The following is a 17,740-nucleotide window of genomic DNA, read 5'->3' on the forward strand; positions in this document are numbered from 1 at the left end:
CTTTTAAATGAGCGCATTGTAAAGTCATCAGGGTAATGTCAAGCTGAAAGCTTGTGCAGGCCTCTTCACCAGTGATTCGACAGATGTTCAGAGCGCCTACTGTGTGCTCGGCACCTGCTAGGGGCTGGGTGCTGGGGATACAGCATGCACGAGGTAATTAAGATCGCCAGTGTTGTATTCCCGGCGACTTCAGAGGAGGAAGAACGTGATGGTGGCTGGATGGTTCCGGAAGACATCATGGGGTGGCATCTCGGGGCTGGGCTTGATGGAACAGTAGGTTATCCCCAAGGATTCAGGGTCGGTGCTCCAGGCGGAAGGCTGGTGTGAGCAAAGGCTCTGAGGTAGGGAACTGCAAAACAGGGTGGAAGGGCCTGGCAGTTCAGCAGCATCACAGACTTTGGAAGTAGGTGAGAGGGCCGGCCCAGTGGCACAGCGGTTAAGTTAACACATTCTGCCTCGGTGGCCTGGGGTTCGCTGGTTAGGATTCCAGATGTGGACCTCAGCACCACTTGTCGAGCCATGCTGTGGTGGGTGTCCCACATAGAAAAAAGTAGAGGAAGATGGGCACAGATGTTAGCTTAGGGCCAGTCTTCCTCAGCAAAAAGGGGAGGATTGGTGGCAGATGTTAGCTCAGGGTTAATCTTCCTCAAAAAAGAAAAAAAAAATGGGGGAAGTAGATGAGAACGATGGGGAAATGGGGAATCCATGATTCTGCTCTCTTTTTCTGCTTATCTTTCCTGGAAAGTCAGAGTGTAGGGACCTTATCTCCCTTTTCCCGGAAGCTCCTGGAGGTGCCTGCGTTGCTCTGGAAATGCTTGTTGAATGAATGAGAGAAAGGTGGTAAGAGAGCAAGGCGGGGGGATAAAGATACACAGAAAGCAAAGAACAAAGAGAATGAATGAGGATGTAGGAGGAGGAGGGAGAGACAGATGAGCCCAGTGTGTAGTTCATAAACTCCAGAAGCTGTTTGGAGTAGGAGTAAACTAACGTGTGTGTGTGTGCATGTGTGTGCAGCTATGGGTAATGCCTTAGAGGATATTTAGGGTCTGTTGTTAGAAACCAAAGCATCACAGACACGCAGAAGTGGCTTCTGCCCTACCTTCCATTCTCTCCTGGGGGAGGAAGGAGGCAGGGGAGGCTGACAGAAAGAGTGGTGGTGGGGCCAGCCCGGTGGTACAGCGGTTAAGTGCGCATGTTCCACTTCTCGGCGGCCCAGGGTTCGCCGGTTCAGATCCTGGGTGCGGACACGACACCGCTTGGCAAAAGCCATGCTGTGGCAGGCATCCCACATATCAAGTAGAGGCAGATGGGCATGGATGTGAGCTCAGGGCCAGTCTTCCTCAGCAAAAGAAGAGGAGGATTGGCAGTAGTTAGTTCAGGGCTAATCTTCCTCAAAAAAAAAAAAATAAATAAATAAATAAAAGAAAGAAAGTGGTGGTGGTGGGGGGAGTAGGGAGCCGACCTGGCAGGACGTTGATATCAGTGTAGGCAGTTACAGAGAAAAGGCGGTGGGGTGTGTGTGTGTAAGAGAGACTTTCAAAGCAATCAAAATAACTCTGATTAACATTCTCTCCCACCCGCTCCCTCTCAGACCCATTTCCTCCCAGCCAAGGCCCAGGGCAGACACGCCTGATTGTAACCTTAAGAGACAGGGGAAGCTCGAGCAATTATTTTTACACTAAAAAAAAAGGGAAGAAAAAGGCCTCAGAGATGTGGCGTGCTCGGGGCCGCTGAAGAAGGGCTTGGAGACGAAGCGGGGCCCTCAGTACCCCATCTCGGAGTGCTCCGTCTCTCCCAGCCCCTATGTGGTCTGGCCTCTATCTTCTGCCCGCCTGTGACAGACAGGCCAGGCCAGGCACCCCGGAGACCACCCCCTCCCCGGCCGGGGGCCTGTCCCCTCTGAAACTGATCCCTGGTCTTTGGATCTAATTTGTTTCTCTGTCTGCTGGGTTTGGGGGGGTTTTGCCTGGAGACGTGGTGGTCACAGGTGACATCAATCATGTCTGCATCTTCCGAGGGCTGGGGATAGGATATCAGAGAGGTGACCAAGGATTTGCCACATGATTCAAATCATCTCAGCATTGATTAATTGGGTTCATCCTGAGTTTCTGAATCATAACAACTGTTTTTCTCCTTCACCTAACGTCAACAGGCCCTTAAAGGGGAAGGATCCGTTTACGCCGCGCATGTGGCGCATTAAGTTGATCAGCTCCGATTAAATGTTAAATGCTGGATGCGTTTGAGACAAACTCGATTTGCTCAAGATACTTTTCAAAGCTTTTGTGATGATTACACAGCTCTCTCCCGCCTCGCCCCTTCCTCCCCGGCTTTTTCCTGGGACGTGTTTTGGCTTCAACCTCTGACAGATGGGAAGAAGGAGCGTGTGGGCTGATGGAGAGGGTTCTCTGGAGCGGGGGACGGGGTGGGGGAGAGCCCCCACAGGCTGTTTAAAAGAGATACAGTTTCTGAAAAGTTTAATAAGGCAGAAAACAGTCCTGGATGCCAAATTTGCCTTCTAAAAGCCAAATATGCGGAATGCCTCCTGCCCCGGATGGAGGAGACAACGGCATATCCAGGGCCAAAGAAAGCAGTTTTCTAGAGAAGAGAAATTATGTTTCTGTGTTGGTATGGGTTCTGGAAGCTAAATGACTGAATATTCTTGGCGTGGAGACAAAATCCAGTTCCGATGCAGACCGGTGAGAGGAGGATCAGGAAAAAACAACAAAGTTCAGGCTCGTTTCCTGTTCTGTCTTCCATGTGAAAGGAGATGCTCAGCAGACCTCCCATCATACTGGCTGTGTGACCTTGGACAAGTCCCTGTGTTTCTTTGAATCTCGGTTTTCTGGTTTATAATACAGTCATAGGATACATAGGATTTGCTGGCCTATTAAGAAGTATAAACTAAAAGAAAGAAGGTGAGGGAAATGGAGCAGCAAATGCGGGGCTGTTGGTAGACGCTCGATGAATGGATGTGTGTGTGTCGGGGGCAGGGTGCAGGCAGACCCTGGTCCTCCACGTGCGTGGACTCCTTTGGTTCATAAAGTTTCAAAATGTAGATGAGCTCCAAGGTTTAGCAAAAGGGACATTTTGGGCTGTGATAACTGGTGGAAAACGTGACGCGGTGGAGCCAGTCTGTGAGGGTGGCCTTGGCAGCTCCTAGCAATGTTGAGATAGTGAATTGGAAATTGATTAGCAAGTCTGGAAGGTTGTCAGGAAGAGTGGAGGCTGTTCCACCCCGTGTAGCAAACATCCAGGAATCCCCATCAGCAGAATTCTCTCTCCCAAAAGCACTTTCAGGTATTTGAAACGACCTTGGTCCTCTGTGAGCCCATACTCGTTCTTAGTGATGGAGAGAAGGTGAGCGGGGCCTTGGACAGGTTCCCCCAAACCCTGTGAGCTTGGGTAGGCTCTGGGGTGGGGTGAATCTCATCAACCTGAGCCACATTTCCGTGGCGGCTGCTGTGGCCTCTGCTCGGTTGCTCTGTGGAATGACTGGGCTTTCCTGGTGCCCTGGGGAACAGAGATGGGGACAGGCAGGTGACATGGGGACAAAGAGAGGCGGAGAGGAGGTGGAAGGAGCCCAAAGAGGGACTGAGAGAGACAGAATAGAGAAAGAGAGACAGAGAGAGAGAAAAGCAGGAGAGAATAGGACGGAGAAGAGAGAAAAAAAGCAGAGAGAGACAGAGAATTATCCACATGCACACGAATACGCAGGAAGGGAGCCAGGAGAAGGTCGGAAACACCAGACATTTCCTGCAAAGAGAAACAGAAACACAAGGACACGGTCACACTAGGGGAAAGACCACAGAGGGAGAAACGGAGAACAAATGAGCAGGCAGGTAGGAACCTTGAGACTGAGTGTCCTGGGCGCAGGTGCTGGATTTGGGATACTGACGCTCGTTTCGCCCCCAGAACGTGGAATTCCCTGTCCGCGTCACCAGGCCTTCAAAGTCCCCTGCTAGCCTGGCGCCCTTGGGGACATTGCTGGGATGTCACAAATGAGACATCAGGGCTTTGAGGCAGGATTACATCAGGGGAGAGATGAAGTGCAGGAGGATCAAAGGGAGCCAGCGCCCTGGATTCACTGGCGGGACTCCCAGTGGGGCCCACAGGCCTGAATTCCTGGCAAAACCCCCAGGAAACATTCTGATGGGCAGATAGAGATGCTCCAACCACAGGCTCCCCTCCCTCCTCCTCATCCTCTTCATCTTGTGTGTTCGTTGAAATCAGAATTGTTGAAATCAGAACTGAGGGTTGGCAAATGCAGGGCACGCTGCTCCAAGGGCCCCCAGCTCTTGAGTCTTAGTTGCTGCGTATGGAAGACCCCAGTGGAATGGTGCGAAATGCTCAGGGGGCAGAAGAACGTGCTGGTTTGGAGTGACACACATTTAGGATTAAAGCAAGCCGCATCCCCCTGAAATTTACTCGTCTCAAAATGGGGATGATAGAAATACCTCTGGCTGCATTGCCCTGGGCATAATGTGGTCACCAGCGCTGAGACGGGGCCAGGCCTGGTGCATAGTAAGCGTGGGGCACATGGCGGCTGGAGAGTGCCTACAAGACAGAAGCCAGATCGCTAGCCCACGACAGGGGGTAATATATGGCATCTTGCTCCAGCCCAGAATTGAATTCAACCTCAGCTAGAGAATGAGAACATTGTGATTAGAAACAAGAAGAGAGAAGGGACAAAACAGCCTGTCTTCAAGTGCATGATGACAGAGCGCAGACTCTCCTGGCAGCCCTGGGGGCTGGGGAAGGACAGGGCAGATCATATTAATAACCATAAATTATATCTGCACCGTGATTTATGGCTCCCGATGCGCTTCCCATTGTATTATCTTACAGTGTCAGGAAGGAGGTACCGTGCTGACTATCGTTACAGCAGTTTTAATGTAATTGCTGCTATTAGTGATGACGGTGTTATCAATGTGATTATGGGTGTTATTTCTCCTTGTTTTTAAATTGGGGAAACAAAGGCTCAGAGAGAGCAAGTGACTTGGCCAAGGAAGCCAGGATTTAAATCCAGGTTTTTTGTCATCCTGAGTCTTTTCTGGCTGCTCCCTAGTTTCATCTCTGAGGGAGATGACCTCCTTTCCATCTGCCATTTTGTCACCTCCATGCACTGGGAGGGTCTTGGTGCCTTCTCTCCCCAGTGGTCTACTCCAGTCTCCTCTTCTTGTCACCTAAGGATGAAGGGGCTCAAGGATCCCTCTTGTCTGACCCAAAGCCCTCCATTTGCGTAACCAATTGGCAATCCGTCCCCAGCCTCTGCTGCCACCGTGGGAGCTCCGAGCAAGAAAAGAATTCCCACCAGCAGCTGCCCATTGCGGGGCGGGCAGGGGTGACCTGGATGTGGACTTGTCTGGCCTCATCTCTGTCTTTGACCCCAGCAGCAGCCTGGCTGGCATGTTCTCCTGTCTCCCCTTCACCACCTCCTCCTTTCCCTCAGGAAACCCACACCCTGCTCAGGACCGAGTTGATTTGGGGACCAGGTTCATTTACCATTTGCAGAAGGAGCTATTTCAAGAATGTGCAGATTCAGTCCGGGGAATGGCCTAGAAGGAGACTGGCTCGGCTTTTAAGCAGGAGAACAAATGAGCCTGAGCCCCCCTGCCTCCCTGTACCCCGTCCTGCGATTTCCTTTGTCTCAATCCAAAATCCCCCTTTACATGATCCCAGAGGCTTCCTAATAAAATAGAACTGTAACTTTATCTAAGATGAGCGTAGCACATGTAGCATGGATAAGGTGTAATTAATAACAGAAAATAATGTTTCCCCCCTCCTGACCTTTCACCCCCATATAAGTGTCTTAAGTTTTATGATAGCTAAGCACAAAATGAGTGTGTGCATCCGTGCATGCATATGTGTGTGTGTGTGTGTGTGCGTGTGCGTTCATGCTCCAGTGTGCGCATTTGAGCTGAGCCTACGTGGGGCCAATACGTCTGTCTGGTGAGTGTTCACCTAGCCCTGGCTGGAACTGGTTTACGTTTCTCGGTAGACTGGCCTCTCGCTGAACCCAGGCACTGCCTGAAACTGATCTGATTTCTTGAAGTGAGGATTCTGTCGAGATCTCAAAATACCCTGTGTCTATTTCCGGGCAAAACTTTGGGCCGTGCAGAAGCTGAATATAAGAAAGAGGGAGGGCACGTGTGTGCACATGTGTGCATGCACACTATCTTTTCAATTACCTATTATATTTCAGAACCCCAGCAAATTCCAAGGAGGGGGTATTGATAGTTATTTGTGTCCCTGGTAACGGGCAGGAAACCAAGATGAACATTTCATTGGTTTTGACACAGTAAGTCCTTGGGCATACAAGCATCTTGTTATGGAAAATGCTCTGTTAAGTAATTGCAGTCCCCCGACCCCCAGTGTGGCATCATTCTTGTTGTTTAAGGAAAGAATGCAAGAAGTGCGCTTGGCCCAGTGAGGCAGGGGCTGGAGGAAACAGGGGAAGGGGTGAAGGGAGCCCCATCTTCCAGTCTCCGCAGACAGTTGCCTGCAGTCAACATTGAAGGGCATTCAAACCAATACTGTTTATCTTAATGGTTCCACAACTATGTTCATTTTGAGTAATATTATCTTGCTTAAAGGTCACTGGGGTGGCCGGAGCTGTTGGTTTCTGGTGATTCATTACGTTTGATGCTCGACTTTTCGAGAAGTCTGCAGCACCAATCTCTGGGTTAATGGAAGCCACACCATCCACGAAGCCAGTAGCTTTGAATCCTCCCCGGATGGGGAAGCCTGGGCAGGGCCGAGGGAGCTGCCTCCTTTTGATCAGCAGCGCTGATGTGAACCAGAGAGGTCACGCATGTTCGGGGCCCGCGCGTTAGCTCTAGTAGACAGCAGCAACTGGGCCCTTGACATTCCCTCCCACCGCAAGCCCGGGGAGTTTTGTTTTCCATGGCTGTCCCTCTCTGGGCTGACTCTTCCAGGACCCCTAGGGCACCAGAGGAACTTTTTTTGGAAGATCCGGAGCCCTAAATCATTAGCGAAGGCCCCTTTGTCTACTCCTCTGGCCTTCCTCTTTCCATCCTTGGCTCCTTCTGACGAAGATAAACTAATTCCTGCTCCCCCGGGGCATGCCTGCTCCCCGCTGTTAGGTGACAGGCTGGGTTTGCAGGGAGATCTCTTTCTCCCCGGGGAGTCATTGGCTTGTGGAGTTCTTTCATGGGCATGCTTGAACTCTGGAGGGCCCCCAAACTGATAGCCACCTCTGCTAAATTGATCATATATTTTTCTGTCATTATGTCATTCCGTCATCCTTCTGCAAAAGCTTTGGCCTGCCATTTTTTTTTTATGGCTCTTCTTCCAAGAGGGGTTCCATGGAGGGTGGGTCAGCGTGATTTATCTTTAAGGAGAAGCGAAAGAGAATTTCTTATCGCTGGGTATCAGAAGGTAGGATTTCCATCTTCTCGCCCTCTCTTTTGCTTTGGGGTTTAAAGGCAATGCCACCAGCTGGATTAAGCAGTTTAGGGAGTTCCTTAGGCTGCTAGCTTCGTGAAGTTGACAATGACCAGAAATTGGGGACTCAGCTGTCTCCTAATTTCACATCCTCCTAGATACTTAAAATCGCGGTACGCCAGTCCCAGAGTGTGCTGCCGGGACAGGAAGATGTTGATCGGATTAAAATATTTCCCAGTGGAGGTTTTGAGGGTTTGGCAAGGATAATGAGAGGAGAAGCTCTTCAGAAACAGGACTTGGAAAATTAAACAAGTAATATATATTACTATAGGAAAAAACAGAAAAAGCAGATACAGAAAAAGAAGAAAATGAAAATCACCTGTAATCACACCACATGGGATTATTTGTATTTTACCATCTATCTTTCCCATCTTTTGCATATGGTATATGCATTTTAAATGAAAATAACATCATATTGCATATGCTGTTAATGACTTTTTATTAGCAAAAATTATATATACATACTGTAAAATATTTGAATAATATGGAAAATAACCAGACCAATAACAACAACAAAAATCCAAATTGCAGCTACTGTTTACCTTCAGGTGAACATATTTCTAGATTTCTCTTTCCATGTTGTTTGATCATCTGCTTTTAAAAATCTTCACAACATAGAATAGGCTTCTCCCTGTCAACAGATTTGTCTCTGCATCATTGTTTCTTAGGGGCGGAGTTGTGTTCCATTGTAAGGATGTACTGTGTGTGGTTTGGCTAATACATCCCCCACGGCTGGACAATTAGGTTGTTTCCAACTGTCCATAAAGACCTCTTCTGATGGTTTAGGTGGTGTGTTACCAATACTTTACTGGGTGGGATCTGTGTCCCACTCACAGCTCATTGAGCAAAGCTGCACCATTCCCGCCAACAGCTCTATATATAGCAAGACAGAAATACAAATCTGCTAGGAAGACCGTTAGTAGCAGGAAGTCTAACAGTAGTTTAAACAATGGTGGGTTTATTTTTCTCACATGATGAGTAATCCAGAGGTTGCTGCTGCTGACATTGATCCAGCTTCCCTATGAAGTCATCAGGATCCCGGCTTTCTGGTTGATCATTCCAACATCCTTGGCATTTTGGCTTTTTATTCTTGTACTGTCTTCTTCATGTTCAAAGATGGCTGCCTCAGCTCCAGGCATCACATCTGCATTAAGACAGAAAGGAGAAAGGAGTGGGCACCAGAAGCCTTTTCTCTTGAGCCTTTCTCCTTGAGAAGAAATCAATACTCTCCCCCAAATCCTCCCCAAAGACCTTTGCATACATTCTATTGGCCTAAACTGTGCCACAGGGTCTGTTCTAGCTGCCAAGGGGCCAGGAAAATGAATCTTTTCTTTTGAAGACCCTATTGTAGGAGACAGGAAGGGAGAAGGATGTTGGGAATGGATTTGGATCAGCTAACCCGACGGCTTAGCCATAGCATCCAAAACATTCGCACCAATAGCCAGGCCTCTTCTGGGGCACTGCCTTCACTTACCCATCCCTGACCCCATCTACTCTGACTTCCTGTGTCTCACCTCTTACCATCTCTCTAATCCCTGCTTCCAACTCTTCTCATTTCCATCTGGCCTCTTGGTTTGGGAGACATTAGACTCCCTCAGCCTTGACTTGGCTTTTCACTCAACTCTTGCCTCCATTGATAACATGCTTTCTAGTGTGCAAAGTCCTGGGTTATTGGAAGGACTTGTTCAAGTGAGAACGGATTCAGTGCTGGGTTCTGCAGTGTGGGGGCTGGGAATTCTCCTTCTCTGAATTCCCACCCTCCAGCAGAGAGCCTGGCACAATTCATGCCCATTAAACTCCAATAGAGAGAGGGCAGTGGGGCATCTTTTTAAAACCCTAGTTATTTCACAGATCTAATAGCTGCAGGACTGGCAAAGAATGGCCTGAGTCAGATTCTTCCACGGCACATTTCTTCAGTGTCCTGAGGCTAAATCTTGATTTGGGAAATTTTTCCCGAGAGGAGACACCCTCTAGCATCAAGATCCTGCATCCTTGAGAACTCTGCTTTGTGACGACATCGTGGGGGACCTTTGACTTGAACTGTGCTCTGTTTTTTTCTTGGGAGGGTTTTCTTTGCCTTGTGGCCCCAAAGACCATGTGTTAAGTGAGCTATAAAGCTGTGTGGGGAGTCAGTGATCAGGTTTGCTATGAATCTTCAGCTTAGAGCCAGATCTGGATCCATTATGATCATCCCATGATTTTGTTTACCAACGTGACTCCATGGCCTAGACAGAATGGAAATAGCTAGAAAAGCCTATTTTCCCAGTGTTTGTCAAATAAAACTGGAGGGAAAAAAGTCACTGTGGTCATAAAGAAAAAAATATATATAAAGTGAAGGAGAAAGATTGATGCTCTCTGAGAGCCTCTTCTGGCACTGAGGGAGAGCACTGACATATTTTAGCTAACTTAATCCTTACAACTGTCATCTGAGATAGTGTTCTGGTTGCTCTTGCTGTGTAACAAATCTCCCCCACGGTTAGCAGTTTAAAACAACTCATGGATTCTGTGGGTTAGGACTTAAGCCAGAATTCAGCGGGAATACCTTATCTCTGCTCCATGATGTCTCAGGACTCAGTTGGGGAGACCCTAAGACTGGTGGTGATTTGATGGCTGGCTCTTTTATTTCGTCTGAAGACTCAAGGCTGGGATGACTTGAAGATTCAGGTTGCCAATCAGGGCACCTAATGGGGCCTCTGCGTGTGGCCTGGGCTTCTTCACAACATGGCTGCCTCGGGGTACTAGACTTCTTCCACGGTGATTCAGGGCTCCAAGGCCCGGTGTTCCAGCAGATAAGGCAGGAGCCGCATCATGCTTTTATGACCCCTCTTGGAAGTGCAAAGCATTCTTTCTGCCATGGTCTATTGGTTGAAGTAGTCACAACCCATCCAGATTCAAGGAGAAGGGACGGAGACCCATATTTGGATGAGAAGAGTGCCAAAGAATTTGGGGATAGGCTTTTAAATTACCAGAGGTAGATATAATTCAACTCTATTTTGCAGACAGAAAAGTGAGGCCAGAAAGCTTTGATAATCAGTCCAAGATAACATGCAAAGTATGATGTAGGGCCAGAAATTGAACCCAGGGTTAGGGAATAGAGAACTGAATGTGCAATTAAAATTATGCATTTATTGTATTAGTAAAAAGAAATGATCCATACACCTGGCTAAGTGCAACCTGAGCTGTTTACCGAAGGAGGAACTGGCTCCTTGTTGGGAGGCTGTGAGCTATCGGACTGGACACACAAGTGGTCACGGTGACGTCAACTGGGTGAGTATTGTTGGCCCAGTTTGGTGATTCCTCTCAGGGTGGGGTCATGCTGGCTTTGAGAGGTCAGTCACTCCAGCACCTAGCCTTTTAGCAGGCCCTCTCATAAACCTCACTGGACTCAGGAATCAATCCAGGGTTTGAAGGTAACAAAGACTAATATGCTCACGGCACTTTACAGTTTACCAAGGACCTTTATGTACAATGTGTCCTTGCCTTGAAGTAGCTATCAGATCGATTCCACCTGCCTGGGATGTGGGGTCCCCTTCCTGCCTCCTCATAGCCGATATGTGTGGAGTGCTGGTGATGTGTTAGGCACAGTGTGGAGTTCTCCACCCGGGTCAGCTCATCGAATCATCACAACACCCCTGTGCGGGCGGAGGTTGATATTCCCATGTAACAGACGAGGAAACTGAGGCTGAGGAACTCGCCAAAGGTCACCTGACTTTAAAAAGGGCAAAGAGCGAATTTGGACTCAAGCAGCGTGATTGCACCCTTATCCAATATAGTGGCTGGGTCGTCACTTAGATGCTCGCCACGACTCCATTCAGGGGTGCTGGTCAGGACAACGCGGGCTGGCTGAGTGTGTTCCCAGGACCCCTGAAGACATCCCTGGGCTGCAGCCAGCGATCAGAACACCGAGCCTCCCGCCCAGGGTTCTCAGGCTCAGCTCTGTGGACATTTGGGGCTGATGATTCTTAATTGCTGGGGGTGGGGAGTGCTTCCCTGGGCATTGCAGGATGTTGGGCGCATCCATGGCCTCCACTCTCTAGATGCTGGTAGCTCCCCCATCCTCAGGATAGGACAACCCAGAATGTCTCCAGACATTGCCCAAGGTCCCCTGGGGGCCCAAACTGCCCCTGGCTGAGAACCACTGCTAGCCACTACTTGAGTTTGAAGTTTTAACTCCGCCTCTTAAGTATCATGTCCTCTTGGCCAAGTGACTTTACCTAAGTCAGCCTCAATTTCTCACTTATAATTCGGGAGGAACAATGGGACTTAACTCAGAGGGTTATTTCCATTGAGTGACTATTTATAAAGTGGAAAAAACAGTGCCTGGCACTGAATAAATGCCAAAGGAGCTGTTACTCGTTCTCTTCCTCTTGCTCCTTGAAGGCAAGAAGCAGATCGTTTATCTCTGCAAACTCAGTGTCTGGTACCTACTGACATTCGGAGGATGTTTGCTGAATGAATATATGACCTTTAAGTACTGTCTGCCACATGCAAAAAGTAGACATGTGAGCCCATACCTAAGTCTGTCTGAATTCCCCCTTCCCAGCCTGTCCGCAGACCCAGGTGTCCTTGGGAGGTTTAGAGCATAGAGGAAGCCGCAGTTTGACCGTGTGGAAAGTTCCATAGATGCCCTTTCTGGTCCAGATCACCCCTCCCCGCCCCCACCAGCTGAAGTTCTGCAGACATGCTGGAGAAAAGAGAAGGGAAAGGTGAAAACGATTCTGAATGCGGCAGTGAAGTCAGCTGGTGTGTGGGAGGCACAATGTTCCAAACACAATTAAAACCCAATCAGGGTCCGGAAAAGTGCATTAGTGTCCCTCCAGGAAACGGCAGAGCACATGTGGCGTGGGCATCTCTCTGGGGGCCACTTCTTCAAAGGCTGTCAGGACGGCAGGGATGGCCCCCACCCGGGCAGAGCCGCTCGCTCTGTGGCCCAGGCCTGAGCCTGGGAGCGCAGGATCCCTGCTGCAGGAGGGCGCCCGGGGCCGCCTCGCCTCTGCCTGTCTGTGGTTTTAACTCTTGGTCCACATATGTGGATGCCGAAGGGGAGGGAACCCTCTGAGTCTCCGCCAGCGTCCACTTATTTTCAGGAAAGGATGAGAGTGGTTTACTCATTCAATTGACAAATATTTCATCTATGAGCCAGCACTGGGCTGGGGCTGGGGTTCTCAACTGGGGGGCGACGTCCCCAGGGGACCTTGGGCGCTGTCTCCAGAAAACTTTGTCACAACATGGGGCGCATCTAATTTGTAGAGGCCAGAGATGCTGCTAAACGTCCTGCAATGCACAGGATATCCGCTACGGCAAAGAATCATCAAGTTCGAAATAGCAATAGTGCCGAGATTAGGAAACCTAGCGGAGGCCCAATGATACATATATATGGTGGCGAACAAGATGGATGTGGTCCCTGCCCTGGCTGGGTTTCTGTCCACATAGTCATCTTAACTATTTACTTTTTTTAATTTAAAAAAAAATTTAAAAACTTTTAATTGAGGTATAATTGACATGTAACATGTTAGTTTCAGGTATACAACACAATGATTTAATATTTGTACGTATTGTGACGTGGTCCCCACAATAAGTCCTAACTATGTCTGTAAGTGGCTGGACTTGGAAGGGGTCCCTTTAAGAACAATGCTGGCCTCTGTTTTGTCCTCTGTCCAAGTGTGGCCTGGTAGCTAGTGAGCGTGTGTGCGTGTGTGTGTATGCGTGTGTGTGTGTGTACTCAGGGCCGTGGGAGGTGCGTGTTTGGACTCGTGGGGTCATCTGTTTATGTCTGCGTGCCTCAGTGTGCCTGTGTTCCTAAGAATTTCTCTGTCATTTCCTTCCCCTGCTTGCCAAAGCAGCATGGGTGGCTTGCTCAGACCTTCTAAGGTGGAATTCGTCACCAGACGAGATTAAGAAATCATTAGGGACGACCCTTCTTTCCGTCTTCCTCCTCGCCACTTCCACTCCCTTCCCTACCCTCCCTGCCCCCACCTTGGCGATGAAACGAGAGGTCAGTAAACTTGCCCCTGAGCCAAGCCTTTGAACTTGAAGTTTAGTTTAGGCTAACTCCGCCGTGCCTGCGTGAGTATCCAGGAAGCTTTAAAAACGGCGCTGCAGGAGAATCAAAGAGCAACCAGGAGTGATTGATCCGGACTTTTCAACCTCGGCATCACTGAGGTTCTGGGCCAGATGATTCTCGGTCGTGGGGGGGCTGTCCTGTGTGTGATAGGGTGTTAAGCAGCATCCCTGGCCCGGACCCACTAGATGCACCCCAGTTGTAACAACCAAAGATGTCTCCAGACGTCACCCGACGGGAGGTAAAATTACTCCCTGGTGAAAATCATTGATCTACAAATACACAGAACGACACGGGTGAATCTCACACACTTAATTTTGAAGAAAAGAAGCCAGATACTAAAGTGTGATGCCGTGTAGCACCATTTATACAAAGCACAAAAAGAGGCAGAGTGAAGCAGGATAGTGGTGCCCTTTGTGGGGAGGGGAGACCACCACAGGGACTTCCGGAGACGTCTTTTTTTTTTTTTCTAGATGCTGAGTACACTTATGATATATGTGCTTTTCTCTATGTATTTTACACCTGAATCAAAAGCTGTAAGTGTGTGTGTTGAGGGAGAAACATATATTAAATGAACGCATTTGGAGAACAGGAGAAGGCTGTCTTAAAAAAAAATCCAAATGGCACAGGTTTCTTCTGCTTTCCAAACCCCGTGGAGGACGGTTTATGAGCAGCTTTATTTAAACGATTCTCTAGAATCCTTCCCGCTGTTTCTAAAGCTACAGGAACAATAAGTCTACTAAGCATGGGTCTGACTGAGGAGAACACGTCATCAACCTCTATACAAACACACATACACACACACACACTTGCACACGCAGCCCAAACAGAGATGTCACCGGGCTTGTGTTGAATTGAATTTCCTGCCTTGTGGATTCTCCCAGCGGCCCCTCGGAGGGGAGCAAACTGCAAACTGACGTGTGAAATGGACCAATACGTCAGGTTGAGATTTCTGAAAACAAATGGTCCTTTTCATCTTCTGGAGGAGGGGAAAATAATCTACATGGGCAATGGTCAGAGCTGGCGTCTTTTCACTCATTTAGAGGAAAGGCTGGCCTTACACCTCTTTCCTGAACCCTTGTCACGCACACAAGCCCATCTCCATCCAGAAGACCCTAGATTATTATTCTTCTGGCATTTCTGGTGTTTATGAACAGCAGTACAGCCACGTGGATGCCCAAAGCAAAATACAATATAAGCATTCCATATTTTCTTTAACACCTCTCTTTTAGGGAAACCCAAGGAAGGTTCTAGAAGCAAGGAGGCCAAGAGATGTGTCTGAGAGACCCCAATCTCCCTCCCAGAGGCCTCCTCAGGCATCAGCATTTGGGAAAAGCTGTGTGGATGCTGGCTGCAGCCTGCCCAGCTGGTCAGCATTTATAAAGTGGGCCACATCTGTTCTTGACTGTTAGCACGGGGAAGGGGAGGGGGTCGGGTGAGAGGAGAAAACCCCAAATGCTGGGATTGGTCCCACCTAGTGCCAAGAGAAAATTGCTTCTAAGTTGGAGTCATGGAGAAGTGCTTCGTTAGGAGCAGCGGGCTCTTCATCAAAATGCCCCTCTTAGCCATCTCCCGTCGCATTTCTTTCCTTCGTTTTAAAGTCTCCAGGTTCCAGCCAGTCTTGAGATTTATGGCGTGCTTTGCTTTGCGAACACCCTAAGATCGTATTTGGGTGATAAAGAGCTGAGAGGTCTGCAGATAGCCTGTGGGTTGGGAAAGAGAGTGTAATGTATAATGAACAGAGTACATTTCTCAGTCGCTCTTTCGTGCACATCCATAAAGTTCTAAATGCCCCGGCGCGTGTGGCAAGCACCTCGGAGCCTCTGAAAATCACACAGCAATGATCTCAGAGATGGCACCCCCCCGTCGCATGCACAGAGAGACATCACATGCTTGCAAACACACGCAAAAGACCCACAGGCCTGTGGCAGCATGTTCCAACACAAGCAGACCCATTTCAACATGGAAAACTGCAGACAGACACAAACTTGACGTTCAGCATCAGATCAAGATGGGGATACGCGCCCTGCTTCTCACACGCCTCCCTGCGGCCACTCCAAAGATTTTAAATGACTGGGTTTGGAGGGGCCCCTTTTCACCCCTGTTTCTTGCTTCAGTTTTCCTTGTAATACAAATATCTTATGAAATGCAGCGCTGCGGCCGGCAAATTGCACTTCATCCTGCTTTCTTCATAAGACCTCCAGGCCCGTAACAAGGCAGAAACCCCCGGAAATGGAATGTCACCCAATCCGAAGCGTGGGCCCGGCCCAAGACCGTTTGGATGTTGCTGTTTCTGCCTTCACAGCTGCTGCAATAAACTTTCTGAGGGGGACTTGGCATCGCAAGCGTTCCTGGAGACCCTCGCCGAAGGTGAATGAAAGATAGATGAACCAAGGACTCGTGATGGATAAGACCCCTGACACCAGGACACAGGACGGGGGGTGGGGGTCTCTTGGAGAGACAAAATAAAAACTGGCCCCCAATCTTCCACCCTTTTCTCTAAGATCTAATTACAGATGTCTTGACATTCTTTCTGCATAGAGTTTCCTTAAAAGATTTGCCAAGAAGAAACATTTGGAAACTGTGTTTTAGGTATAATCCCGTCTGGGAGTCATTCTTGCTCGCTTTGTCGTTAGATGACAGAGCGCTTAATTACAACGAGCACAACGTACGCGGCGTTTGGAAAACCGGATTCTTGACCCACATAATCTGTCCCATGCTGACAATGGCCTTTTGGCAAAACTCACGTCTCTGATCTCATGTTAACTACTACACAAACACACTTATTGTGGGTACCGAGTTTATGTGACTGAGTCTTCTTGACACATGTTCACAATAAAAACACATTTTTCTCCCTTCCCCTGACCCTAGCAGAAAAAAAAGATGAACATTTTTCAAGATGCTGTTTTAATGGCATGAAACTGTCCGCTGAGCTTTCACTCAGCTTTTGTTCTTTTTCTTTTCTCTTTTTATTAAAAAGCCTTTGAAACCAAGCATTCCTGGCTTGTAATTCCTCTCTTTAGCTTTTATGCTGGGGGAGAGACAGATTAGATTAGATTAAAGAGCAGGAGACACCTCATGAAATACATTCCATCTAGAGGCAATATGGTCGACAGGGTCCATTTGTATGCGTGCGCGCGCGTGTGCGTGCGCATGCGTGGGAGAGTGTGTGTGTGTGTGTGTGTGTGTGTGTGTGTGTTTCTTCTTGTGGCTTACGGATGGTCTTTGTACAAATACAGGGTTCTGGTTTCTCGGAATGCATTTGCTCCTTTAGGTTTTTCCCCTCCACAAGTCTGCAGTCTTTGATTGCGCCCCGACATTTAGGGGGTCTGTGGCATTTCCCGGGGGGTAGTAAATCCTCTTATTAACTCTTCCCTTTAGCGTCTCTCAGTTTCTCAAAACTCCTTCCAAAAGCAGCAGCCGTTTCCTCACAAACAGCAGATGAAAGAGGGAGTCTGTTTCAAAGACCTTCTCCTCGCCAGGCCCCCCCCCCCCACCGCCGTTTGTCTGATGACGTCACAGCAGTAACCAAGGCAACGCACTGTGACATCACAACCCAGAGGCTACTGACCTTGGCCTGGAATTCAAAGGGAAAGGGGCCCATAAACTTCTAAAGCAGGCAGGAGATAAATATCCTTAGTCATAAAAAGAACAAACGAACTTGGAGGGGGGCGGCGGGGTGCTGGGAAAAAAAAAAAAAGCAGAACTTTTTTTTTTAGAAATACAGTAAAATGCTCTGCCAAGTTCTCCAGGAAGTGCCAGGGGCCATTTTGATGATGTGACCTAGGCTTTAAAACAGAAAGAGGAAAAATGAATGTGGCCGAGAAGAGTCGTTTACAATATTAGAAATCATCAGGTGAAGCTTCCCCAAACCGTAGTCTGTAAAATGAATCAGAGCCGAGAAAACAACGAGACAACATCCGTTTCTGAGTGCGAGGGGACATGAGCCGCCAAGAAAAAGGGAGAAAGCCGGGGAAGGAATTTACCAAAAACAGAAAGTGCTCAGGGCAACATGGCGCCCTCGGCTGGATCCTGGAACAGAAAAATGGGTGAAATCAGAATGAAATCTGGAGTTGAGTTAATAATAATGTACCAAGGTTGGTTTCTTAGTTTTGAGCAATGTCCCATGGCAACGCAAGCTGATGGCAGAAGGGAGAACTGAACCAAGTGTGTATGGGGATTCTTATATCATCTTTGCAACTTTTCTGTCAATCT

The sequence above is a fragment of the Equus quagga genome, chromosome 15, assembly GCF_021613505.1.
Source record: "Equus quagga isolate Etosha38 chromosome 15, UCLA_HA_Equagga_1.0, whole genome shotgun sequence".
NCBI lineage: Eukaryota > Metazoa > Chordata > Mammalia > Perissodactyla > Equidae > Equus > Equus quagga.